The 26,645-nt window shown below is 47.1% G+C and overlaps 1 long non-coding RNA gene and 1 pseudogene across 1 annotated transcript; one reads left to right on the forward strand and one right to left on the reverse strand.

Annotated features, from left to right (window-relative positions):
* The first annotated feature begins 2,142 nt into the window (after positions 1–2,142).
* Positions 2,143–11,568, forward strand: LOC121824475 (uncharacterized). Its single transcript, XR_006066372.2, has 3 exons — positions 2,143–2,243; positions 8,514–8,723; positions 10,987–11,568. It is a non-coding gene; the product is annotated as an uncharacterized LOC121824475 (long non-coding RNA).
* Positions 11,569–22,460: 10,892 nt separating this feature from the next.
* On the reverse strand, positions 22,461–22,954 carry LOC102925453 (large ribosomal subunit protein uL23 pseudogene; annotated as a pseudogene).
* Positions 22,955–26,645: the final 3,691 nt, after the last annotated feature.

Raw genomic sequence — 26,645 nt, forward strand, 5'->3', positions numbered from 1 at the left:
GCTAGCCCTAAATAAGTATCACTCCATCTTGGCGAAACCCCCCCTTGTCTCTTTGGTTCCCTTTGGGTGACAGTATCTTCTGGATACAAACACCAGGCAGACAAAAGTAAAAATGGCACAGAGAGCTCATACTTCTCCAGACCCTGGAGTGCTCACGCTTTTCATCAGCCCTGGGGAGGCAAAACACAGGCCTATCATCCCTGACAAAAGTCAATCCCCAAATTAAACATGCGTTTTCAAAAACTATCTCACATGATTTTCCTCTACTTCATTAGGAGCCTCGATTTGAGTGTGTAGTGTGCCTTCAATATTAGCTAAGAAAAGTACAAAGCCATAAGAGCCCATGGGCTTTCACAGCACACAGAGGGGTGTGTGTGTGGGGGAGGGATGTCAGACTCCTCTTCTTGCTGGCTCTTATGATAACTCACCCTCCTCCATTATACCAGCACTCAATCAATCTTTCAGGAGCACACAGGGCTCCTGACCTAATCTCTTGAAGGGCTTCCTCTCTCACCACTGCTGTATTAGGGATTTCATTTGCAACACATGAGTTTAAGAAACACACTCTCGGCAGTGGTGGTGGTGGTGGTGGTGGTGGTGGAGGAGGAGGAGGAGGAGGAGGAGGAGGAGGAGGAGGAGGAGGAGGAGGAGGAGGAGGAGGGGAATGGCGAGATAGTTCAGTGATTAAGAGCACTGGCTGCTCTTCCAGAGGACCTGAATTCAATTTCCAGCACTCACATGACAGCTCACAATTGTCTGTAACTCTAGTTCCAGGGGACATCCTCACACCAATGCACATAAAATAAAGTTAAATAAATTATTTAAAACACACACACAAGACACACACTCAGAGATTAATGGTCTTTGAGTGTAACCAGATGAAACAAAGTCTGTGATGCTCACTGAAGTCATTTGATCCATGACTGGCACTCAGCAGCTTGTAAAATTGTAGATCGGGTCCTGTAATTGCTGATTTGATTGTGATTGTTGTTTTGTTTTGTTGTTTGCTGTTTTGCAGTACTGGAGATTGAGCCTATGGCCATGTGCATGCTGCCCAAGCTCTCAGCCACTGAGCACGTTCTCAGCCCTCTTGTGATGTTATGTGATGTTATTTTGAGGCGGGGTCTCAGTTGCCCAGACTGGCCGGTAACCCCTCTGTAGCTCTGGCAGCCTTTCAGCTTCTGATCCTCTGGCTTCTGTCTTTGGAGAAGCTGGGATGTGAGACCTGCCCCACCAGGCTGGGCTTCTGGGACTTTATTTGATGTAAGTAATTAGGAAATGTCACCAGATGAAAGCTGTATGGAGTCTCCTTTGCACACAAGGTTCCTGTGCCCTTTAAGTTAGGGGCCTTTTAGAAATAAAGGCAGAGAGAGAGAGAGAGAGAGAGAGAGAGAGAGAGAGAGAGAGAGAGAGAGAGAGAGAAGCATTTAGCCTTTGAAATTTAAGGAAGCTGGTGAGAAAGCCGCTGTGGAAACACAGAGGAGGCTTGATGCCACACAGGACACTGAGTCAGAGAAGAGGGGACCCAACTGCTCAGGGTTCCCCCAAGAAAGGGGTTCCTGGTGTTTCCTTATTCTTTACACCCAAGTCACCAGACAGGTGAATGCTCTGTGAAAGAGGTCTTTTACAAACAGACAGGGCTGTGTCTGCTCTCCCCTGCAGAGCCTTGGGGATCCAGGGCAGCTGTCGTTAGGAAAGGAACCCCCAGCGGCTGGTGCTGACTGTGTGCCTGGGGTGGCCCACCGCCAAGAGCCACCTGGGCACTTGGCTATTGGGACTCCTCTTCTCCAGACCAAATCTGATGCCTACAGATGCCGAAGTGCCATGGACCCTCTTGAGCAGCTGCTCAGGCTCTCCACACTAGAAGATCCACACTAGAAGATCGCATCCTATAAAGCAACCCCCCACCCACCCAGTTCCTCACTTATCAATTGCTGTATTGAATAAAATAAACAAAAGTCCCCGGACAGACCAAAAATGTACTGCAAATAAATGAATTATCCCCAGAGATTAAATGTCAGAGAACTAAGGAGGAGAACATAGGAGTGGAAGAGAACACCTGGAGGAAGGGGCGGGCTCTGAAGTGGCTAAGGAAGTCCTCGCTGAGGACACATTTGAACGAGTTCTTGACGCTTATTCTAGAAAAGGGAGCAACAGATGCAAAGGCCCCGTGGTTGGAGCATCCTGAGGGAGAACTAAGGAGACGCCAGCCAAGAAGGGGATTCACAGGCCTGGGACTGAAGGTGAGGACGCCAGGAGGTAGTGGGGACGGTGTGGGGCTCCCTGTCGGTGTGGGGCTCCCTGTCGGTGTGGGGCTCCCTGTCGGTGTGAGGGCCCCTGTCGGTGTGGGGGCCCCTGTCGGTGTGGGGGCCCCTGTCGGTGTGGGGGCCCCTGTCGGTGTGAGGGCCCCTGTCGGTGTGGGGGCCCCTGTCGGTGTGAGGGCCCCTGTCGGTGTGGGGCTCCCTGTCGGTATGGGGCTCCCTGTCGCCACATCAGCTTTCACTCAAGGTGCAGGATTTAAACCGAGGGACGATATACAAGCAGCCGTGTCCACTGATAAAGAAGAGTCAAGCATGCCCCGAAATGTTTCAGCCTGAACAACTATAAACCCTCTAGTTCGTGTCGGTGGAAAAAGAGAAGTGGTCCAAAGTCGGAACCACAGGGCACCCTGCGCCTTGGGCCACTGAACTTGGAGACACCAGTGGGAAAGATCGAAAGGGCACCGGTGACGGGTGTGAGAGCAGAAACACGGTGACTCGCCAGGGCACTTCCCAGAGGAGGGACAGCAGTGTCTAAGCTGGATGAGGACTCCCAGGGGTCGCTGCATTTGGCGTAGGCGGTGGGGAGGGTACACGCCCTGGGGGCCATGTCCTGAGCCTAGACCAAGCTCAGAAGGAGCGGAGATGAGCCAGAGGTAAGGCGACCCTTGTCACCTTTGTCACAGAGTCTGCTGTGAGGGGAGAAGGCGGCAGGGAAGAGGGTCAGGAGAGGACAGCTGGTGGGGGCTGGTCATTCGTTCGGATGGGGGAAACTTACTGATGGATGCGAGCCACTGTAGCTCAGGGAATTGTTTTCCTAAAGAAATGAATGACTCGGGCTGGGACACAGCTCAGGTGGTAGAGCGCTTGCCTAACAAGCCCTGGGTTGGATTTCCCCAACGTGGAATAAATCAGACAAGGGGGCACATGCCCAGAATCCCGGCACTTCAGAGGTGGGAGCAGGAAGTTCCGAAGTTCAAGATCATCCCCAGCCACACAGCAAGCTTGAGGCCAGGCTGAGATACACAGACCCAGTCTCTTAAAAAACAGATGGGAATGTTAGGTAGCTAGGCAGGTGTTCGCAGCCTTGCAGGCCATTACGAATGGACCGTTCCTTCCTGTTTCCCTGGCAACACTAGAAAGGGAAGCCCCTCTTTAGGATTTAAATTACCATATGAAAAGGTGGAGATAGCTGGGTTCTATTGAAGCCCATTAGGGACCTGACATTCTAAACTACCTAAAACCGGCACATACTGTTATCTCTTCCTCTTAAGAGTTAATCCAGCTGGGCCTGTCAATCACCTACCCAGGAGACCACCCCTCCCTAGAAAGCCGGTCATCCTGAAGCAGTGCCAGGGCTAACTAGCCCTGTAATAAGACAATGCATTTATCTTTCCCAGAGCCCCTCCCTCCAAGAGGACGCTTACAGAGCTTTCATAATGCAGCCCAGCTGACTCGCCCACTTCTTTTACTTGTCCTTTCCTCCTTTCTATTTTCTTTTTGGCTACTGGCCAAAGCCTGGGCACGCTTCCCCCACGCTCTGGGCGTTTTCAGCCCCTCTCTGCAGTGCCCGTTCCCCTGCCAGCCTCCTTTGCAAAAGGCCTGGGTTTCACCCTCTCTCCTGCCCGTCTCCCTCCTCTGAGCAGCCGTGGAGATTTACAGCTTGCCTGTCTTGTTGTTTTTCCTCTCAAATTCTAATAAAATTGTTCCGGAGAGCTTCCTTTTGATGAAGGAGACTAAGAATCCAAAAGAAGGAACCCAATTTCCCCGGCAGTTTAAAGTGACATTGATGGAACTCCAATTTCCCCAGTAACTTAGAAAGGCATCAGCGAACTCCGGTTTCCCACATAACAGAAGAAGAAGTGGGATCCTAACAAGATTAACAACAAAAAATAATCCTAACCACTACTGCATGTTTACTGTGCCCTGACTCTGTTCTAAACACTTTCCCAGCAGTAGTTCACTTAATATTCACAGTGACCCCCACAAAATGGTGTCACTAGAGCAGGCAAGCCGTAAATCTCAGCGGATGCTCAAGAGGAGGAAGATGAAGAGAGAGAGAAAGCCATGCCTTTGGAGTTAGCATCAAAGAAAGCAGACAGGCTCAACCCTCAAGGTCAGCAAGCAACCCTCAAGGTCAGCAAGCGGCCACACGGCCGAAGAGGGGTAGGAGCTCCAGGGAATGAGTGAGAAAAATAAAAACAGATAGATTTAAAAATGGAAAAGTTATGGGCAAAGCGCAGTAATAGGTTCTCTGCCCCACCCCCACCCCAGTAAGTTTCTCTGCTGACACAGTAAGCCAGCTCAAGCCAAACTGAAAAAGAACAACAGCAGGTTTATTGAGCAAAGCCACTCCCAAGCAGGTTTCCTGGTCCCAGAGAATGAGGCCAGAGAAGTTGCGTGCCCAAGCTAAAGCAGGGAGCTTTTCTAGGTTGTAGGTGAGGGGTGATGACGTGTCTGCCACACGCTCGTTGTGCCCAAGCATGGTCAAAAGCTGAGCACCTAGGTGAAGACTGGGGAGGCTGGCAGCATCAGGGGAGGAAGTTTCAATCGTCACCAAGAGTGCGGAACTGGGCTGTTTGGCGCCTTTCCTTTATTTGGAGCCTCTCTGAGTGGGCAGGGTTTGGAGAGATAGGGAGAGAGTCAGGAACGAGGCTTTCCACACCATGCAGGGGTGAGCTGGAGGCTCCAACAGAATACATAGTACCACATAAAAGAAGCTCTGCATTCAACTACATGGAAGGAGAATTTCCGGAAAGGAAGAGTACATTATGTCATTAAGGGGATAATTATTCCTCCCATACCCTTAACATGGCATTAGGTAGACCAGCCTTCTTGAAAGATGATCATCTGGCCAGATGACTAACAGACCCAGCAGGATCAACTGTCAAGCAAGCAGACAGGCAGATGTCATAGTCTGATCTTTGGGACTGATCAGAATGTCATGTTCCACTGGAGCCAGAGGTATCCCATTCTTTGACCAGAAGGCCTACTGAGTGACAAAACCGATGTGTAGTCTGCTAGTGTTGCCAGGGAAATAGGAAGTGTGGCCCAAAGCTGACCACCGGGGAAAAAGTCATCCTCAGTGGCTTGGAAAACTACTGTAACATTCCCCTCTCAAGAGTTGATACCCTAAAAACATCTAGGACCCAGACCAGGGACCAGAGCTCCAAATCCTTCTGTCATCTCTGGCCTCCAGCAAGGACAAAAACAAGAAGCTGACCCAGGCCCCTTTTCCTGAACTTCCCAACCCACTTCCAGCTCCCATTTTCATCAATAGGAATAATTATCTTCTCCAGTTTGGGGTGAAAAGGCATAAGTGTTAAGTTTCAAACCCAGACAAGCTACGGAGGAACCTCTTTAACATGTCAAAGCTGGACCTGGCCTCCAGGTTCTCCCAGCATCCCTCAGTCCCTACCTGTTACAGGGTATGGCTGGCATACCCAACCCCCCACCCTGAACTCTCCAGCCCAGGGGCTAGACTGCCCTTCCCCCAGAGGCTCTTCCCTATATAATCCAGACATTTTGGTTACCGGCCCCCTTCTTGGACCTTCGGCCTCCTGGCTGCTGCACACAGTTCCTCTCTTTCCCCTCCCCCCCTCCTCACATGGCACAGCTCAGTCTGGTCCTGTCCACTCTGGACTCTCCCAGATATCCCTGCCTCTATGTTCTCCCTTTTATCTATAATAAAATTTCTCCTCCAGCATACCTAGGAGCAGCCATGTCCTTTCCTTTCCTTTTAATTTCTTTTTTTCATTCATTAAGAACTTACCTTGCGCCGGGCGTTGGTGGCGCACGCCTTTAATCCCAGCACTCGGGAGGCAGAGCCAGGCGGATCTCTGTGAGTTCGAGGCCAGCCTGGGCTACCAAGTGAGCTCCAGGAAAGGCACAAAGCTACACAGAGAAACCCTGTCTTGAAAAACCAAAACAAAAAAAAAGAACTTACCTCATGTCGTATACTGTGAGGAAGGACGCAGGGTTTCTAAACTCAGAGCCCTACTGATCAGGCAAGCTCACCTTGTATGACAGCTGCTGTAATAATCCCAGGGTGGTTTGAATGAAAACGTCTCCTGCAGGCTTGGGTATCTCAACACTCGGTTCCCAGGGCTGATTGGGCGAGGCTTAGGGGCTGTGGCCTTGCTGGAGAAAGTCCATCACTGAGGATGGGCTGTGGGTGTCCACAGCCTCACCCCCACTTCCGGTTTGCTCTCTCTGCTTCGTGTGTGTGTGTGTGTGTGTGTGTGTGTGTGTGTGTGTGTGTGTGTGTGTGTGTGGTTGAAGACGTGAGTTCCTTCCTGGCTTTCTGTCCCTGCCACTTGTTGTCACACCTCCAGGCCATCATGGACCCGTATCTCCCTGGAACCATAATCCAAAATAAAGTCTCTCCTCCATAAGTTGGTTTTGGTTATGGTCATTGTATCACGGCCACAAAGAAGTAACTAGCACACCCCAGTGTAAAGGAGACGCTCCCTAAGGCGGCAGGTTCCTGCAGGGCCCCTGGCCTGACCCCCTCCAGCCAGCCCGTGTGGGTACACAGAGTCAGAATGGAGACCTGAGCCGAGGTGTCAGGTACCAACCAGGTGGACTTGACAGAGGAAAGGCAAGAAACTGACAAGATGCTTGTTTAACAACCAAACTCCAGCGACGGTCCAAAGAGAAGAGGATACCACTGCAGATGAGCAGGAGGCCAAGTCCTAGAGAGGCCAAGCCAGAGCACACAGGGGCCATCTTCAGTGCCAGGGGAGCACTGGGGATAACTCATCAGGCCGTGGGTTTCCAAACTTTGTTTTCTCTGTTCTGGTGTTTTAGCAAGGGCACACTTGATGCAGTAAGTGGTCACCGTGGTCCATCCCCGGAGCAGCGTGGTTCTCGGGGTCCGGCTGTAAAGCTTTGGGGAGTTAGAGCAGGAGAGTCAGGGAGGAGAGGAAAGGGGCAGCCCACAGGGGAGGCGCTGGGGAAATGAGGAGAGGGACAGGCAGTATAATACTTTTTTTTTAATGGTTATTTTGAGACAGGATCTTGTCTTGGCTAACCTGGTACTCACGATGTAGCCCAGGCTGGCTTTGAATTTATGACAATTACTTTGTTTCAGCCTCCCAAGTTCTGGGATTCCAGGCATACACCCCTAAGTCCAGTGTGTGTGTGTGTGTGTGTGTGTGTGTGTGTGTGTGTGTGTTCATGGGGGTCACTTCTCAGCTTTTCAGCTAAGATCCAATGTATTGCTTCACTACGAACACCGCTCACCACAGGTTCTGAAGTGCTAACCCCACTGCTCTGGGCAAGGAATTTCAGAAGAAAGGGGAGGTTCTCTTCTTCCGTGTTCAGCCTTATTTGTTAGCAAGATGTCCAGGATCTACCCAGGGACATGCAGTCGTTTCAAGAGGGGGAAAAAAGAAGCTTTCCACTTATGACAAATAAATCAAAAAGAAAATTTCCTCCATAAAACTGAGCCAGCTCCTGCTTCGGTCAGTGCACCTCACCTCTTTGCGGGGGGGGGGGGGGGGGGGGGGGGATTTCTCACAATGCTGAAGACGTGCTGGCAAAGCACCTGCCTCCTTCAGATCCTGTGCACAACACTTCCGGTCCTCTCAGGGACCTACTGATGTACCTGCCGTGGCTGGTCACTGTCACCCACCAGATGACACCTGCAGAGGACCTTCATCCTCACTGCTCTCCTGTCTCACGCTTCCCCCAGATGTCAGCTCCTGTGGCTTCCAGCTTGGCCGTCGTCTTGCTCAGCTCATTGTCTCTAACAACTGAGTCCACACCCACCTTCTAGAGCCAGGTTGATGCCCCCTCCCACCTCCGCCCTTCCGTGGGTACCAGGGTAGAGCACCGTCACGTGATGAGATCCCCCTCTCTGATTCCTGCCATTGGCAGAACCCTGGACCTGCAGCCACCAGATCTGCCACCCATGTTGTGGTGACTGCGAAAAAATGATAGCGTCCTCTCTGCAGGGCCATAGAAGCCATGAGGGATGCGCCATGGAAGCCTCAGGCTAACACAATGCCGGGCACAGAATGAACACTCAGTAAGTGGCTGTTGAAGTCGGGCATGGTGGAACACGCTTACAATTCAACCCTCCATAAGGAAAAACAAAAGAAAGAAAAGGCTGTTGAATTATGACGGATATAAAGAATAATAGGAAATTATTTAAAGCTTATTCATTTCAGACACTAAAATTCTAAAAATGTAGCAGCAGTACTTTTCAGATGTGCGGTTCCTGGTGACTGATTTTGGCATTCTCTCTGCCAGGCTTCTAATAGTGCGTCCTGCCTGACTGCCGGAGAATAATCATCCTTTACGTCCCGAGTAATGAGCCCGCAGCTCGGCAAGAGTCAGAGTCACCAAAGAACACAAATTGCATTCGGTGGGATTTCAGATGTGACAGCTGCTTTGTGCTTGGCATGGCAGACCAAGGACTGGATGTGATCAGAGGCCAGCAGAGGACACCCCAGCCACAAGGTGAGGGGAGAGACCAGCAGAGGACACCCCGGCCGCAAGGTGAGGGGAGAGGCAGGCTAAGAGCTATCGCCATGACGCGCTGATATGACATTCTTTGGTCACAGATTATGGCTTTAGAAATCTCTCTAAATTTGAAATTCTTATTTAAAGAGAAAAGAGCCAAGTGTGGTGACACGTGCCTATAACCCCAGCACCTAGGAAGCAGAGGCAGGAGGATTGCTGCCAGTTGAAACCAGTCTGTGTTGTATAGTGAGTGTAAGGCCAGCCTGGGATGCAGTCACTTAAATAGGTTTCCTTGATGATCATATGGCTCAAAAGTCTAGAGAAAAATAATTCAGTGGGCTTTTTTAAATTCAATTATGCCTCTTCTTCCTTAACTACTGTTGTTACGTATGTTTATATGAATGACAATATTGTAACATATATAATAACATTACAATTATATAATGCTACTTATATCTAAATACAACCTGCTGGGTCCATTTGGTGTTGCTCATATGTATAGTTTTAGGACTGACCTCTTGGTATTGGATAACCAATCAGGGGCTTCATCTCTGAGAAAGACTGACTCTTGGCAGTCATTAGTTGCCCAGAGCGCCTCATCTGGAGCACCCACATTCACTTTCTTATGAGACCAAACATTTTTCATTCTCCGATGCTATGTATGGTTTATCCAACGTTACCAAGACCTCCAAGTCCTCTCTCCCACAGCCTTCCACTCCGCGTGCTTACAACTTCCTGTCCTCGTTTGAGAAACAAAAACACGGAGTTACAAAAGGCTTTCTGGGTGGCGGTGGGTCACCACAAAATTATTTATTTTGAACCTAATTAAATATTTAAATCTAACAGGAGTCGTGAAAGGGGATACACATTTTTTTCCTATTTTTTTTTCTAATTTTAACTACAGTATAGCTTTTTTTCTTTTTCATGGTGGATAAAAATATAAAAATACAGTGATAGCGAAAGTATGAACCCCTAAGTGAAGCCCATGGCTTCGGAATGACCAGTCCAACCATACAGAAGTTCACTAGGACATACAGAATTTGGGGACTGATCAAGTGTCCCCAGAGAGCAGGGAATACCTTCATATTCAAGGAATACCTCATCCCTTCCCTCCCATTTGACACCAGCCACTCAGCTGCTAACATCTGAGAACTTTCCGACACAAGGCGTAACAAACAGGTCCTGAAAAATACTTCCCGAAGAGAAAAGCACGTATACTCATCTCAGGGGGAAATAGCTGTGAGACTCAAACCCAGAAGTTCTGGGGATGGAATGCACTGGACACTGGAGGGAGGGAGGGAGGGAGGGGGAAAGGGTCAAGGGTCAAAGAGAAGAATCTGATGGGACCAGCTGTGGCCAGTCCCCACAAGGGACCCCAATGAAGGGGTCTAGGGCAGTTCAACAGCCTGCCCAGAGGGACTCTTCTGCATGCAGATAGAGAATGGCTGAAAACAGAACTGAAGGCCAGGGGGCAAAGATGATACTTAAGGAGTCTCCTGGAAGCGTCCAGACTTCCTCGAGTCCTTGGTCGCACATCATGAGCGCCATGGCAGGAAGCAGCTGTTGAAAGAATCCAGATTAAAGCTGTGTCTGAGCAGCTCCGTGAAACAACAGACCTGACCTAGCTAACTTTAACTGTCAGCTTGACACAGCCTAGAGTCACCTAGAAGAGAATCTGGGGAATTGCTCCGATCAGATTGACCTGTGGGCGTGTCTATGGGGAATTGTCTTGATTGTTAATTAATGCAGGAGGGCCCGCTGTGAGAGGCACCATTTCCCGGGGAAGGTTGACTCTGGACTGCATCAGAAAACTAACTGTGAGCCTGAGAACAGGCCAACAAGCATTCTTCCTCCATTCTTTCTGCTTCCAGATCCAGCTTGAGTTCCTGCCCTGACTTCCCTCAGTGATGAACTGTGACCCGGAAGTGTGAGCCCCAATAAACCCTGTCCTTCCATAAGTGGCTTTTGGTCAGGCTATCTTGTCACAGCCACAGAATAAAACCAGAACAAGGTCCCTGGAGACACTTCTAGAACAGAATAACTGGAGCTGTCTTCGGGGCTACGAGGGCCCCGAAGGAGCAACTCTGAAACCCAGAACGAAAACTGAACCCCACCACCAACCTTCTACTTTAATTTGACTTTTTCTTTCAAGCTCAGAAGAAGACAGGCAGCACACAATGAAGCGTCACTTAAGGTTTTACACTTTGACTAGTTATTCCAGTATCGTTCTCTTATCTACCACACTTTCATTTTCTTCCAGAAAGCAAACATATGTAAAGCTTTGCCCAAGAGGAAGAAAAGCTGAGTGTGACTGTTATACTCCGGATTAAAACTTCCCTGTCAGACTCCAGACCTCCGGGCGTCCACTGAGAGGCACCAGCTGAGACTCTGATGGACTGGAAACAGAGGCAAGAGAGAAAAGGGCAATGTCACAGTTGTGCCGTCCGCATGGATGGCCACTGTTTCCATGTCCTGCTGGGGGAAGCGGGTGGCAGAGCCAAGTGCCTCTCACAGGCCTCTAGTGGCACCACACACACACATGGAGCTGGCCCGTGGACTGACTCAGCACCTCAAAACAAGCAAAGGTTCACTGCTGCATTTAATCTCACTGCAACCCGGGGGCACGGTACTATTTTTAAAATAAAACACATTATTGTAATTAGCCCACAAACAAAACGATCACAAAGCTGCTTTAAGGACGTGAGGTGATGTGAATGAGATGTCCTTCATAGTCTCCCGTGGACACTTCGACCCTGGTCCCCAGTTGCTGTTTGGGGAGCCTAGGGAGGTGCGGCCTTGCGGGAGGTGGTGTGTCACTGGAGGTGGGCTTTGTTCTCTCTGCTTGCCGATCCAGCTGTGACCCTCAGCTTTCTGTGCCAGTTGTGATGCCTGCGCTCCACCATCATGGACTCTAACTCTTTCTACTCTAAGCTGCCCTGGTCATGAGGTTTCATCAGAGCAATAGAAAGCTGCCTAATTCAGGAGCCATTCAGACACCTGCCCCGCCCCAATCTATACATCTCAGTGGACTTCTATACGGTGAGAATGGCCATTCCAAAGCAATAAAGCGACACTTGAGGTTTAAACTTTCACTCTCAATTACGTTATTATTCACTTATCCACCACAAAAAGATAGAGAATGAAAGAAACCATGATAGAGTTGAAGCTTGAAAAAAAAAATCCTTTATATTCTTTATATACTATTTTAATCACCATTGTATCTGTGAGCAATCAGGTTTACAGAGATCAAGTAATATGAAAGAAATTTAAAATACTAAATAAGGGGGTGGCAAGATAAAGATGCTTGTTGTTTAAGCCTGATGACCTAGGTTGGAGTTCTGAAACTCCTGTAAAGGTAGGAGATAACCAAATCTACAACGTTCCCTGGCCACACATGTATCGTGGCAAATGTGCTCCCCCATACACCATGCACACACACACAGTAATAATTGCATTATCTTATATACATGGATCCAGGAAGCAGTTAGGATGCCTCCTGTCTTCATACAAACAACAGAAATAACAAAATTGCTAGCTTCCAAATGAAAGGGTTATGTCTTCTTTTTCAAAAGTCTTGTGTCATCTCCAATTTCTACTTCCTCTTGAGTCCATGAGACATTGGGAGGAGTCTCACAAGCACACAGTCAACAGGAGAGGACAGTGGGTGTTGCCATGAAGTCACAGAGCATTCCTGTAGACACGGCTACCTCCTCACTCACCAGAGCAGAGTTCAGCGCATCACCAAGGCAAAGTGGCCCCAGGCCATCAGGCCAGGAAGTGAGCTGCTGCAAACAAGCCATTTCCTGCTCTGTTTAGACTCATCCAGTCCACCTCAGCCACCTCTTAGGTTCTTTCTGCACATCCACATGTCCCATAAGATACTATGTGCTTGTCACTTAATACATACAACAGCCAGGTGGGGGCAGTCTCATATTATTATGTATTAAAGGTTTCCTGGCATTAGAGTTATAAGGCTTCTAAATGAAGCACATCCATTGTACTTTTGTGTGGTTACCAAGATTCAGGCACTCGGAGAACAGTTGGGCAGAGAACATTATGTCCATTTTTACAATATTTCAGTTCTGGGTCTAGAAAGACATAAGTTAGAAGAGAGGCAGAAAATCATATGAAATGAGTAGAAAATGGAAGTTGAATGGTTGTTTAAATTTTAAAAAAGAGAAATCGCATTTCTCCTCTGACTCACACAGCACAAGCGGCAGCCCTGCCTCGCTCAGCTTTCCTCACCATGCTGTCATGCCCCCCCACCCCCCACTGCTGTCAGTCCCTCGGGACTGTGACTTTCCTCGTGGGACAGGAGCGCTGAGGCTTTCTTTGGTAATATTTTGGTTCCTTAATCTACCATGACAGAGTTAGATGTCTGAGCATTCACGGTGACACTGTGATCTCAGGACAATCTGGCAGCCAGATGACAATGCCCTCCAGCTGATCCATTTGCCTCACATTATAATGATAATCACTTACTATGAAGGCATGTCCCCATTGTGCTCAGTCTAGTTGAAGTTTCAGGCTAAAAACCTTTTGAACCAAGGAACAAATACAAAGTCTCACTGCTGGGAAGTAGACTAGATAGAAGAATTTGAAGGCAGGTTCTGAATTTACATCTGATAGTATAATGGCATTGTCTTAGTTATGGTTTCTACTACTTTGAAGAGACACCATGACCATGGCAACTCTTATAAAGGGAAACATTTAATTGGGTAGTGGCTTACAATTCAGAGGTTCAGTCCATTATCTTCATGGTGAGTCATGGTGGCGGTGTGCAGGCAGATATGGTGCCGGAGAGGTAGCTGAGAGTTCTACATCTTTCAGGCAACAGGAAGTGAACTGTGTGTCACACTGAGTGAAGCTTGAGTAAAGGAGACCTCAAAGCCCACCTCCATGGTGACACACTTCCTCCAGCAAGGCCACACCTCCTCCAACAAGGCCACACCTCCTCCAAGGCCACACCTCCTCCAAGGCCACACCTCCTCCAACAAGGCCACACCTCCTCCAACAAGGCCACACCTCCTCCAACAAGGCCACACCTCCTCCAACAAGGCCACACCTGCTCCAACAAGGCCACACCTACTCCAACAAGGCCACATCTACTCCAACAAGGCCACACCTCCTAACTGTGGCACTCCCTTTGGGGGCCATTTTCTTTCAAACCCCCATTTTGAAAGGCATTCCACAGCAAGTACTCTCAGAGGGGGTTCAGGATGGGGATGCTGCATGGAAGATCTGCCTGACTTCCAGGTTTTTAGGACTTCTCAGGGGAGGAATACTTTCTGATAACTCATTAAGCTGTCGATTTGTTTTGTGCAGCTCCTGGATTTATGCTTTTGGAAAGTATTTGAAGATGTCTTCAGTTTTTCAGTATTCCATAAGGGCTAGGCAGGTCACCCAGCAGGGTATAAGTGATCTGAATGGGGAATGGGACAAGGGAGGGCTCTTATAAATATAATATAGAAGGGATATAGATATATACAGAAGAAAGGAGGAAGGTAAAATAACACTGAGAATGTCTGAAAAAGTTATAAGGAACCATAGTATTAACTATTTATCTTTTTTTTAAAAAAAAACCCTATAATACACATAAATCTGTGTACAAATATACACATAGAGTTTAAATGAAAATTTCTCATCAGAGATGACAATTCTCCCTCTGAGAGCCAAAGACCATCCAACAAAAGCCCCAACACCAAGCACAAGAAGCCCTCTTGGGAGTCGTTGGTCAGGGTTGTTCCAAGAGGCTCCCTGAAAATATAGTCTATTGCTATTGCTGTTGGTTGCTCCCACCCAGTGGTGGAAGGTAATTCCTACTACTGAAGACACCATGCACTTCAGACATAGGTCTCAGGACCCTGAGCTGGAACTGATTTGCAATCTTCCTCCCTGTGGACTAGCTTTCATGGTACCAGAAGGTGCCACCCAAGCTTTCTAAGGAGGGAAGCAATTGACAGTCCTACTCAGCTGGAACACCTGTGAACCACAACGTGGATCAGCATGGTACAATAACCTAAAAGTGTAATAGTGGCACACATACCTTGGCTGTAACCAACAGCTTTCTAATTGGACTTAAGACTACATCAACAAGAGGGAAACCATGTCTGGTACTGGAAACATATTCAACTACTCGGGGCTTTACAAAACCAGCAGAATTTCAGGGACAGTGCCAGCTTGATGGTGGCGTTAGATCATAGAGTGGGCCCCAAATGGCAGTGCTGTTGACAATGTCCGAAGATGACAGCCCAGGCCTAACCCAGGTTGGGTTCTTACTGGGTAAACAGGATTCCTACTGAGTAAACAAAAACCTCAGAAACCCCCTAATGAGAGTTTCTGCTTGTCAGGAAAGCCGCCCCTTTCCTTCTCTGTCAGCAGACTGTCAGGGAGGGACAAAGTGCATCCTGATGAACCCAAACAGTCTGCATCAGCTTCAAGACCCCTCTTGCTGACTGTCCTATAAAATCCACTTGCCTTCCCACCCAGCTGCTGCTCTCTACACTCATGAGACAGCCTGGCAGCTTGTCCGCCAGTCAACTCTTTTCCTACTCACTAGATTGGAGTTTTCACCACACTTTGCTTACACATGGTATATAATCCTTTTTTATGTGTATCTATATTCTGGTTGCAAGTGTTTTATTACATACTTTGGAGTCCGTGTTCACCAAGGATATTGGCTTGGAGATTGTTGTTGTTATGTCTTTATCTGGTTTTGATCTTAGAGTGATATTGGCTTCACAGAAGCAATTTCAGAGTGCTCCTTCTCTTCCTATTTTTTTTTTTTTTAAATAGTTTAGGAAGGACTGGCTATAGATCTTCTTTGAAAGTCTGTTATAGTTCTGCTGTCAATCCTTCTGGCCCTGGACTTTGCTTAGCTGGAAGATTCTTTATTCTTCCCCACCACCCCCCAAAACAGGTTCTCACTATGTAGCCCTGGCTGTTCTGGGACTCACTGTGTAGACCAGGCTGGCCTAGAACTCACAGAGATCCACCTGCCTCTGACTCCTGAGTGCTGAGATTAAAGGTGTGCTTCACCATGCCCAGCTGTTTTATTCTTATTTCAAACTCATTTGTTTTGGGTCTGTTTAGGTGGCTGGCCTTTTCTTGGTTTGATTTTCTTGGTTTGGGCCAAATCTAGAAATTCATCCATTTCTTTTAGTTTTTCTAGATTCATGGACTCACATTTTTAAAAATATTCTCTTATAACAGTCTGAATTTCTCTGCTGTCGGTTGTAATGTTTCCTTCATGTTTGATTCTGACTGGGTCCTCTCTTTTTCTTTCTTTGGGTTAGTTGGGCCAAGGGTCTGTCAATCTTCTCCAAAAATTAGTTCTTATTGTTTATTTGTATTGCTTTTCTTTGTTTTTGTTTCATTAATTCCTGCTCACATTTTCCTTTTCTTTATTGCTGTTGACTGGGTTTGGATTTAGTTTGTTCTTGTTTCTCCAAATTTTTAGTTTTACCATTAAATCATTTATTTGTGTGCATTCTGATTTTAGATTTTTAGAGTTGTGAATTTCCTTCCCAGGACCGCTTTCACTGTGTCTCAGAGGCTGTGTTGTGTTTTCACTTTCGTTTAGTTCCTGGAAATTTTTATTGCTTCTTGGATTTCTTCTTTGGGCCATTCATTGTTTTAGTAAGGAGTTGTTGAATCCCCACGGTTTGTGTATTCACCAGAGACTTGTTTGCTGTCAGTTTTAAGTTTGATTGCTAGACATCTTCAAAATCTTAAAGGGTGAAGGGTGTGCAGGAAGGATGAGGGGCCGGTCCCGGCTGTGGGGAATTCACACGACACGTGCATCTCAGCCCGGTCCGTTTGTGCCATGGGTCAATGTGGAAGGGAGAGTGAAACTCTGATGGTGTCTGGGGACAAATGGTAATCGTGTACCTTAAAGTCCCTGATTTGATGGGTATATTATGTTGCCAAGACATTCACAGTAAGTGTTGGGGAGTGGAGAGAATACCATTTCAGCAACTCACCTAAAATGATTGTGGGGTTATTTGTACCAAAACTGCAACTTTTCTTTCACTTGGAGATTACTTTAAAATAATGATATAGTTCTTGGAATTTTAAATAGGCTGCCGCTTCTGGTCGTTTCTGATTTAATGTTCCAGTGGTTTGGAGGGAGCCGTTTTAAGAAAAAAATGAAACGCATTCTTACTTTTGTCTTCCAAGTGCAAGGGTAGTATGGTGTACAGTGCTCTGCCCTCCTCTGAGCAGTCCATTCTAGAGAGCACCCCACATGGGCACGTAGGGAGCACGTCCTGAGTCTTCTCTCGGCTGCACTGTTCCCTCCACTGAAGATCATCTAAGTGTCAGTGACTTCCTGTTTCTCAAGCCACAATAAATAACCAAGCATTTATCATCTTATGCTTACACACTGTGTGATCAGAATCAATTTCTAGATGTGAGACTATTGGACCAAAGACAAATGGCTGCCTCATTGATAGCATTTGCCATGCCTCTGTATTCCTCTCGCCCAACCTCGTCTCTCCCACAGCTTCACAAATAGAACGGGTCTTAGATTTTTTTCTTTCCAACCCGACAAGTAATTTGCATTTATTTTACTGTGAAGGTGAAAAATGTTAAGATCCCAAGATGCTGTCAGTCTTGCTGCTGTAGGTCGACCTGATAGGAGCTGAGCTTAGAAACTGCTTGTTTGCTGTGATGGTTAATCTCAACTGTTAAGCATGATACAGAAACACCTGGGAGATGGTGTCTGGGCAAGCTTTGGGAGAATTATCTCAATTAGATTAATTGAAGCTTAAAGACCTGCCCACTGTGGGTGGCACCATTCCCTGGGCTCAGACTGAATGAAAAGGAGATGCTGAGCTGAGCAGAAGCATCCAATGCTGTCTGTTTCCTGTTTGCGAATATGATCTGACCAGCTGCTTCAAGCTTTCCACTGCCTTGATTTCCCCTCTGTGATACTCTGTATGTTTTCTACCTTGAATTGATTTTGCCAGGGTATTATATCACGGTACCAAGGGAAAAACAAATAAATACTGTTAGTGCTTATTGCTTTTTATTGACATTTAGAACAAGACTCAATTAAAGTATCCTTTTCCAATGAGACTCTCTCCAGTGTCCTCCAGTTGGCCTTAGGGCAATTGCCCAGTAACAATGTGTACAATGTTTATCCTAAGATATCAGATCTATCCACTTAAATGACACTTCCCACTGAGTTTCTGAGCCTTGGGAAATAAAGCATTCTACCTCCTTCATTCTCAGAATTCTTCTGTTCAAGCCTCATTCCTCATACATAATAGATATTCGGTGTGTTCAAATCATTGGAGTGATTATTAGCTAACATCAGTGCTAAATTCATATGCAAATCAAGTATGTCCTTGATCTTTAAAAACACATGAAGCAAAAAAGATGATTTTTCTTTCCTGACCTAGAACTCTGTCAGGATTCTATCTCAGAGGGAGTTTCTGACACCTTTCCCAAGTCAGTGGTGGGAGAAGCCTGGATCCCTTCACAGACATTCTCTGGTGCTGTTCTTAAAGACGACCCTACAGTCCGAACCACACTTCCAGGACAGACATCACTCTACCATTCTTCTTCTTCTCTCCTGGTCTAGGGAGATACACTGCTGATAACTCATTTTGTCTTTGAAATGTTCATTCTATCCTGTTAGAGCCCAAACACTTGCATCCAGAGGGCTGTCAGCATAATGTCTGTCTAGATGACTATGATTCTCTTTTGACCCTGTGGGGCGTTTACCCACCACCCCCACAGCTTCCCAGAGTTTTCTTGAGTGCGAGCAGCAGGAAATATTAGATTGAAGGATTTATAGTGGAGAATCTTGCGGAGATAAACAGATAGAAAATAAAGGATAGCCTTGAGAGGGCCTGGAACCTATTCCAATGGGCCCCGACTGTCTCTGGCCCAGGGTTTTTATAGAGACGCCAAGGGGTGGAGGAGCCAAAGACCTCCTCCCCCAGCACAGCCAAGTGCAGAGCATCTCAGACACCTGCACTCAGGCCCGTGGTCCTGATCATCCTCTATGCGGACCTGCTGGGTAATGCCACGAGGAACCCGAGAACGGGCTCCCACAGTCCCCAAGGAAGGGAAGGTCTTAATCACCATGAGTTTATCTACCTACATTCCACCTTAATCCAAACTCTGTAACAGTCTTAGTCAAGATCCTATTTATTCTTATATCATTTCAGTCTCTTGTGGAAGGTGGTGATGGTTCTTAACAATAACATGGTTGGCTTAAAATGCCAAGAGACACAGCTTCGGACAAAGCTGCAGTCACAGTCAGGTAAGCGCAGCCACATCACTTCGGGGCTCATTAAAAATGCAGGAGGTTGCTGTGGAATAATCTCTCTGTACACTGTGGAGATGTGCCACTCTGACTGGTTTAATAAAAAGCTGAACGTCCAGTAGCTAGGCAGGACTTCCGGACGCAGAGCAAGCAGGATGGGCAGTATGGAAACGAGGTAATAAAATAATGAGGCAGAAAGTAAATTAATAGAAATGGGATAATTTAAGCTATAAGAGCTAGTGGGACAAGCCTAAGCTACAGGCCGAGCTTTCATAATTAATAACAAGTCTCCGTGTAGTTTTTGTGAGCTGGTGGCCTGAAGAAAAATCCACCTATGGAAGGTTGTAGCTCTGATCTCCAGGAAAGCTGTTCTGTGCAATAGAAGTTACATCTCTTCCATCATCATTCTTTATTCTTCTAAACATATCTGTGAACCACTTCTAAGCTACCCATTGGTGTTTTCACACAAACACACACACACACACACACACACACACACACACACACACACAATTTCAGTTCAAAATTAAAGTGGTCAGCTAGATTTACAGCTTAGTAATGAAGCAAGCTGGGCCATCCCATTTGAGGGCAATGAACTACAATGAGGTGGGAAGAAAGTCGAGGGACAAGTCATACCCCAGCCCGGTTCAGAGACCAGTGAAGCAGCAGATGGCTCCAAGTGGCCTCCTAGGACAACTGTGTGTCGGTGTCTGGTCAGGCAGCATAACAGTGCAGATGCTAAAAAGAAAACAAGTTCAAGAGATGCATTTTGAAAAGAGCTGATGCCTCCTCTTCCCTCAGAGGGTTCTGTTCATTGCTAGTGTGTGTTGGCTGCAGGTGGTCCTTGGCCTACTCCACTGTGGATGGTTTCAGCATAGAGAGCGCATCAAAGACCAGAGCATTGCCCGGTGAGAACTGCCCACTTGTCAGTAGTCATGGGATAGGCCTGCAGAGAAGACCCATCAAGGTCAGACCCCACAGTGGATAAAACCAACAACTGGGAGCTTGGGTAAGATCAGTCAGCAGGGTAGCCTTGGAACTGAGAGAGTGAATAGCGGTTACAGTAACCAAGAATAGGTAGGTCCAAGAAAGGTAAAGGAGAGCTCCAGTCATCACTAGTCTAGAAGGTCCTAAGGCTAAGTAGGTCACAAACCAGGGCACTAAAGGAAAAATGGGAGAGGAGGCTTACAGTCTGAGGAAGTGGTGTCTCCAAGATAGAGCAAGAGAGCTCATAAAGAAGAAAGATTCTGAGAGAGAGAGAGGCTAGCCCATATGGTCAGCGCTCTCTCTCTCTCTCTCTCTCTCTCCCCTCCCCCCGCCATGTGTGTATGTGTGCATGTGCGTGTATACGTGTGTATGCATGTGTTTGTGTGCATGTACATGTAATTTCATTTTGTTATCAGTCTGCCACTCCCACACCTAAAACCCCAAAGAAGCAATTTGAAAAGCACTAAGTAGACAGAAAAAAAATAAATAAATCAAATCAAATAAAACAATCCCAACAGGCACAATATAAATGATAAAGAAATGTCACAAAACTAGCCGTGCATGCCAGGTCATCCCAGCACAAGGGAGGCTGAGACAGAATGTGTTGTAGAGGGAGTGGGAATAGGTTCACGTGGATCCGTGGGAAGAAATAGAGGCACCTAAAGGATGAACATTTAGCCTTCTCAGCTGCAGGGGAGTCAGCCTCAATAGGATGGACTCCCCAAGTTTCAGGCCAGCCTGGGCTGCAGAATGAGACCATGGATAAGGACACAAAGACAAAAACAAAACAAAACGAAAAAATCAGAAACAAAAGGCTGTTGTGGTATAGGCCTGTAATCAGCCTTTGAGAAGTAGAGGCAGGTGGATCAGGGTCATCCTCTGCTACATATTGAGTTGATGACTAGCCTGGGGTTACAAGTGACCTCTCAGGGGTCAAAAAAAAATAAATAAAAGAATTGGAACCACAACCTGCAGCTCAGACAAGAGGCAGGAATCACTGAGGCCAGCCCCTGTGGGAAGAAGCCCTGCCGGGTCTACAGGAGGCCCTGGCTGTAGATTCAGAAACCTTCGGAGCCGGTTGGTTGTCTGCTGTGCTGTTTTTATTCAGTGCCACCTGTCATGGTAGCCAGGTGTTGAAGCAGAGACTCAGGAGTCTCCGGAAGGCCTCCAGAATTTTAGTGAGCTCTGTGCCGCTGAGGGAGGGCATGGGTATCAGGCTGCAGAGTTGAGTGGACCTATAGGGAACTCGACTCTGGGTGGCAGAATGAACATTGTGCTCACAGCTGGTGGAGGGCTCTGAGGAATCAACGAGTCTGGACCACCACCTTTGTGACTGGCATCAGCAGGCCTTGTGGCGCACACAGGACACAGTGTTGGACCAGATGGAGTGGTACAGGTGGACACACTCTGCTCCAAGGAGAACTGGACGAACCAAGCCTCTACTGAGACTGAGTCTGGCAGAAAGGACATTTTCAGTCTTGAAGTCAGCGTGTAGCTCCACTTTGAAATGTTTTTCTGGCTCCCAGCACTGCCCCCAGCTGCACTTCGGGTCGCAGAGGCCAACGCAGGAAGAACAGGAAATGCCAAGATACTTCTGTCTTGACTGGAGCTCAGCTCAGGAGTTCCTGGTCAGAATTTTGGAGGGCACCCATCAAAAAGGCAGCCTTCCCTCTTTCCCATAATTCCTTTTCCCCTGATTACTCCTGATCTCAATTGTAGCATATCTTCACAGCATTTATGAGTAGGTTTTCTAAGGTGTTATGAGGTCCCAGGGAAATCTTTCAAAATTTTCTTCTGAGTTCTGGGGCAAACGGGGTTATAAAGTGATCTCCTAAAAACAGGATCCTTCCGAGATCTATGACTTTATTAGGCCTGGATAGTTGTGGTGATGTGGCTTGTGGTGATGGAATCCGGAGTAAAAATCTTTCTTATGAATAGAGCCCACCACATATACCATTTTCTATTGCCCCCTGGGTGCCGGGGACAAAAAAATGTCTGAGAATTTGCCTTGAGAATCCACTTCTCTAAATCCTTAACTATTGCTGGAGAAGGAAAGGGGGGAAAGTCCACCCCTGCCTAGGGAGATGATTATTATATAGACAGAATAGTCAGTCTCTGAGTGTCAGATCACTCAGGGGGACACCACAGGGCAGTTCTATTAGAGCCCATCCAAGACACCCAAGAGAGATGGATAGGTTGGATAAGTTTCCAGTACCAGGCTTGATTTCCTTCTTGTTAAGCCAATCTTATTTCCAATCGGAGAGCTGTTGGTTACTACCAAGGTATGCATGCCACTACTACTGCATTCTGAAGGTTATTGTGCCATGCTGGTCATTTTTGTGGTTTATAGGAGCTATAGTTGGATAGGACTGTTGGTTGCTCTCCTTCTTTAGAAGTTCCCGTGATGCCTTCTGGAACCATAAAAACTAGTCCTCAGGAAGAAGGGTTTTTTTTTTTTTTAATGGTGAAAAAGTATATTTAGAATTAGCCAGCTGGACTCAGTTTAGCTGATACCAATTTTGTTGGCAACATCCAGAGCATCATAAGGAGCCAATTAAACATATGCCTTCTCTCCATTAGGCCTTATGAGGGTGTTGACTTTGGCCACATCAATGTCATAGAGTTTCTTCACAGCCTGTTTGATCTGGTGCTTGTTGGCCTTGACATCCACAGTGAACACAGTGTGTTGTGGTTGTCTCCATCTTCTCCAGGACTGACTCAGTGGTCGGGGGAATCTGATGATGGCATAGTGGTCAAGCTTGTTTCTGCTGGGCGCGCTCTTTCGAGGATATTTGGGCTGCATCTGGAGCCACAGTGTCTTGGGCTGCCGAGAGGTGGGTGATGTGCAGATCTTCTTTTTGTGGCTGTGGGTGCCTTTCAGCTTTGCCTTCTTGGCTTTCAAGGCCTTTGCTTTGGCTTTGGCTTGGGGAGGGCCAGGAGCTTCCTTCTTTGCTTTTGGTGCCATCTTGGAATCAGTCCCAATTCAGGGTCCTCTGAGAACTTACTACAGTGGAGTTCCATCACAGCACAGCCAGGACACCCAAGAAAGGAGATGTCTGGAAGAGTCTCAGTGGCACATTCTCTATCCCAGAGGGGGGTCCTCGGAGAGTAGATAGATACCTTTCTTCCAGATACCTGTTCGGATGGTTGGGGTCCAAGTTCCTCCAAAAGACTTTCAGGTTTCTACCTTAAGTAGCCTCAGCCAGACTCTGTTGCCTGGAAGCTTCCTTCAGTCTTTCACATCCATTGATTGGTCAGAAAGAGGAACATCTGGGGAGCTGGTCAATGTGTCAGGCTCCTCCCAAAGAGGAGAGTCAGAGACTAGTCAGAACCATCCGTAGAGAGCCTTACACCTGAGTTCCAGATTGGCTGCTACACTACATGCTTTTAAACAGCAGAAGAGTCCCATAAAGATGTCCCATAGCATGAGAGCAGTGCTATGGGAACCTAACAGGCTAGATGAGAAAGAGACTCATTGGAGCTCATAGTTTGGGGCATAGCCTGTGGAATCCCGGACAAGCCCCCAAGCTGTTGCTGTATTTCTGACATTCTACAAAGACTAAAGCTCACAGACTTAAAAGAGTATCCCATCAGCAAATTTACCTTAGAGCAGTGGTTCTCAACCTTCCTAATGCTGCGAACCTTTAATACAGTTCCTCCTTTAATGCAGTTGGGGGTGGTGACCCCCCAACCATAAAATTATTTTTATTGCTACTTCATAACTTTAATTTTGCTCCTGTTAGGAATCATGATGCAAATATCTGATATGCCAGATATTGATATGTGACCCCTGTAAAAAGGTCATTAAACCCCCAAAGGGGTCATGACCCACAGCTTGAGAGCCACTGCTCTAGAACAGTGGAAAGAGAAAGAAAGACCTGCTTGTCGGGAAGAGGCCTCAAGAGTAGAAAACCATGTAAACACCGGGTGTTAGGGGTTTTAACTCTGTGAAGAATACTGGTGGAGTAAAGGATGATTATTTTATTCCTAGTATACAAGATGGTTGACTTCTTCTTGACCCCAGACTGCATGAGATGAACTGGTAAGTTTATCAAAGGGCCATCGAGTTCAGGGCCCAGGAATTATGTAGTAGGACTGTTTGTCTTCATCTTTTTGTCCTAGGCTTATAGAGAAAGTCGGCTTTATTTGTTTGCTTGAAGCTTTTTTTGAGACATGATCTAGCAATATATCTCAGGCTGGCTTTGAAATCACAAATTCAAGATCTTCCTTCCAACATTTCCCAAATGCTGAGGTTACAGGCATGTGTGTCCAGGCTGGAAAGGTCATTTTCGAAGGACTGGTCTTCTCCTTGGACTTTGTGTCTCTGATGTCTCCTTCCTCAATCCTCCTTTGTACATAAAAGATCTTTTCCTGGCTGACCTTTCCTGTCTTTCTTACCTTCCTCATCCTTATCTCCAACACGAATTCTCACCCTATACCTGTTGAAAGAGATGCAGTTCCCCATCACCCCACACAACATATTTTTTAATGTCTTCTGTTATATCTTTATTTTTAAGTTCTTTGTTATCTGTCTCCCCTCATTAGTCAATAAGGTAATGAGATCAGGAATGTGTCTGTCTCCCGCATAGCTGCACTGTCAGATTGGGGAGTGACTGTTAGCACTTCTATAATGATTTGTTGACTGGATGAATGAATGAATGAATGAATGAATGAATGTCCCAATGCCTTTGCCCATGCTGTCTTCTTCTTATAAGATAATCCTTGAGTTGGGCGGTGGTGGCGCACACCTTTAACCTTAGCACTCAGGAGGCAGAGGCAGGCAGATCTCTGTGAGTTCGAGGCCAGTCTGGGCTACAGAGTGAGTTCCAGGTAAGGCGCAAAGCTACACGGAGAAACCCTGTCTCGAGAAAAAAAAAGATAATCCTTTTCCATTGGTTTCATTGCTTAAATCACATTTCTCTTCTAACACTCGGTTTAAATATAAATTCCTCTGAGAAATCTTACTGTAATTCCTTTTTCCTCTCCCACCACCCATCACCTATCCACATGTGTACACATGTACACATGCAAATCCCACAAATGCACATGAATATTCATGCCATGCAACTGGGCTCCTTTGACTTCATAACACCCTTCCCTCATGCATAAATTACAGAGACAAGTGGCCAGCCACAAAACGTTTGCCTTTCATGGTTCAGAGCTATTGCAGACCGTGACTGCCAGACCATGACTTTCCAGGGACCAGTGTAACGGAGCACCGACTAACGGCCTGTGGGCATCACTTCCAAACCCGCCCCTGCAAACTCACCTTGTGTGACAATTTGGCTTCTCCTCTCTCACACCTGCTCACTGACTTCTTAGGAGCCAGGAGAGAACTCTGGGGCTGTGGAGACTGGTGGGACTTCGTACAGGCTGCCTGCCAAGCACCCTCACAGTGTTCTGAGCTACAAGCAGGAACCAAGTGGCCGAATGGAGACTCATGAGGCTTTGGGGCTGCTATCACAGCGTTTATTCCACCCTCCATACATTTACCACAGGGCAGAGGACCGTCCTTCCCCCTGCTAATGTCTCCTCAGCAGTTCGTGTCTCTTGAGCAGGTACTGGCCATCACTGCGGCACAATTCCAGGGCCTGGGAAACAGCACTCCAAGGCTACTTATCTGGTAACTGGAGCACAATTTCAGAAAACAAAAGCAAGGCCAACTCTTGGTTTTCTCCCTAACGTAATTAATTCATATACATTCCTATTCCATTTCCTATGGCAAATTCCTCACACGTTTCTTACCCTGAAAGATCACTTGGACTTACCGCTCCCTAGTGAGAGACCTTAACATCCTCTCCAGGACCTCTGCCCTGTGGACTTTCTTACCAGGTGGCTCAGCTTTCAAGCTCCATCCAAAGGTCACACTGACGAGAATTGCTTTTGAAAGAGCGGTCTCTGCCTGTGGTTGATCCTACCTTCCCCTGACATGTTTTATTTGTTTCATTTTGGTTTTTAAATGGCACTCTTCCTGTTAATGAAATAAATGCTGTCAAATTTCCTTTCTCCTGTCCAGCATAAAACCAATCATTGCTGATTCTGAATTAGGTGATTTTTTCCTAGTGAGAGGCTACATTTCAGTGAGATTCTGAAAAGCCTGGGTGGGAGTTAATCACATTTCTGAAACAAACAATAAAACCTAAGTGGATGCTGGGACGCCAAATACAAGTGGACTTTTGCATCCCAAGCTCATGTCCAGACCGACCAGCAATGTTGCAGTCACTTTGTGTCAAAACAAGACACCTGGGTGGTCTAAGGTGAGCAGAAATTGATGTCTCATAGTTCTGAAGCCTCACAATTCCAAAGACCAATCTCGCAGGTTATCACTATCCAGTGGAATGTTTCTACAGAAGAGTGGCAGGACCTCTCATCCATGTGAGTGTCAGCCAGTCTTGGGAAGCTAGGGGTACACGAAAAAAGAGGGGTTAGCTTGGTGCAGTGCAGAGAGCGCTCATCACTTCAATTCAGCGTTCATCAAAGGACAATACAAACAGCAGCCTGGCCGGGCGGTGGTGGCGCACGCCTTTAATCCCAGCACTCGGGAGGCAGAGCCAGGCGGATCTCTGTGAATTCGAGGCCAGCCTGGGCTACCAAGTGAGTTCCAGGAAAGGCACAAAGCTACACAGAGAAACCCTGTCTCGGAAAACCAAAAAAAC

The sequence above is a fragment of the Peromyscus maniculatus genome, chromosome 20 (assembly GCF_049852395.1).
Source record: "Peromyscus maniculatus bairdii isolate BWxNUB_F1_BW_parent chromosome 20, HU_Pman_BW_mat_3.1, whole genome shotgun sequence".
NCBI lineage: Eukaryota > Metazoa > Chordata > Mammalia > Rodentia > Cricetidae > Peromyscus > Peromyscus maniculatus.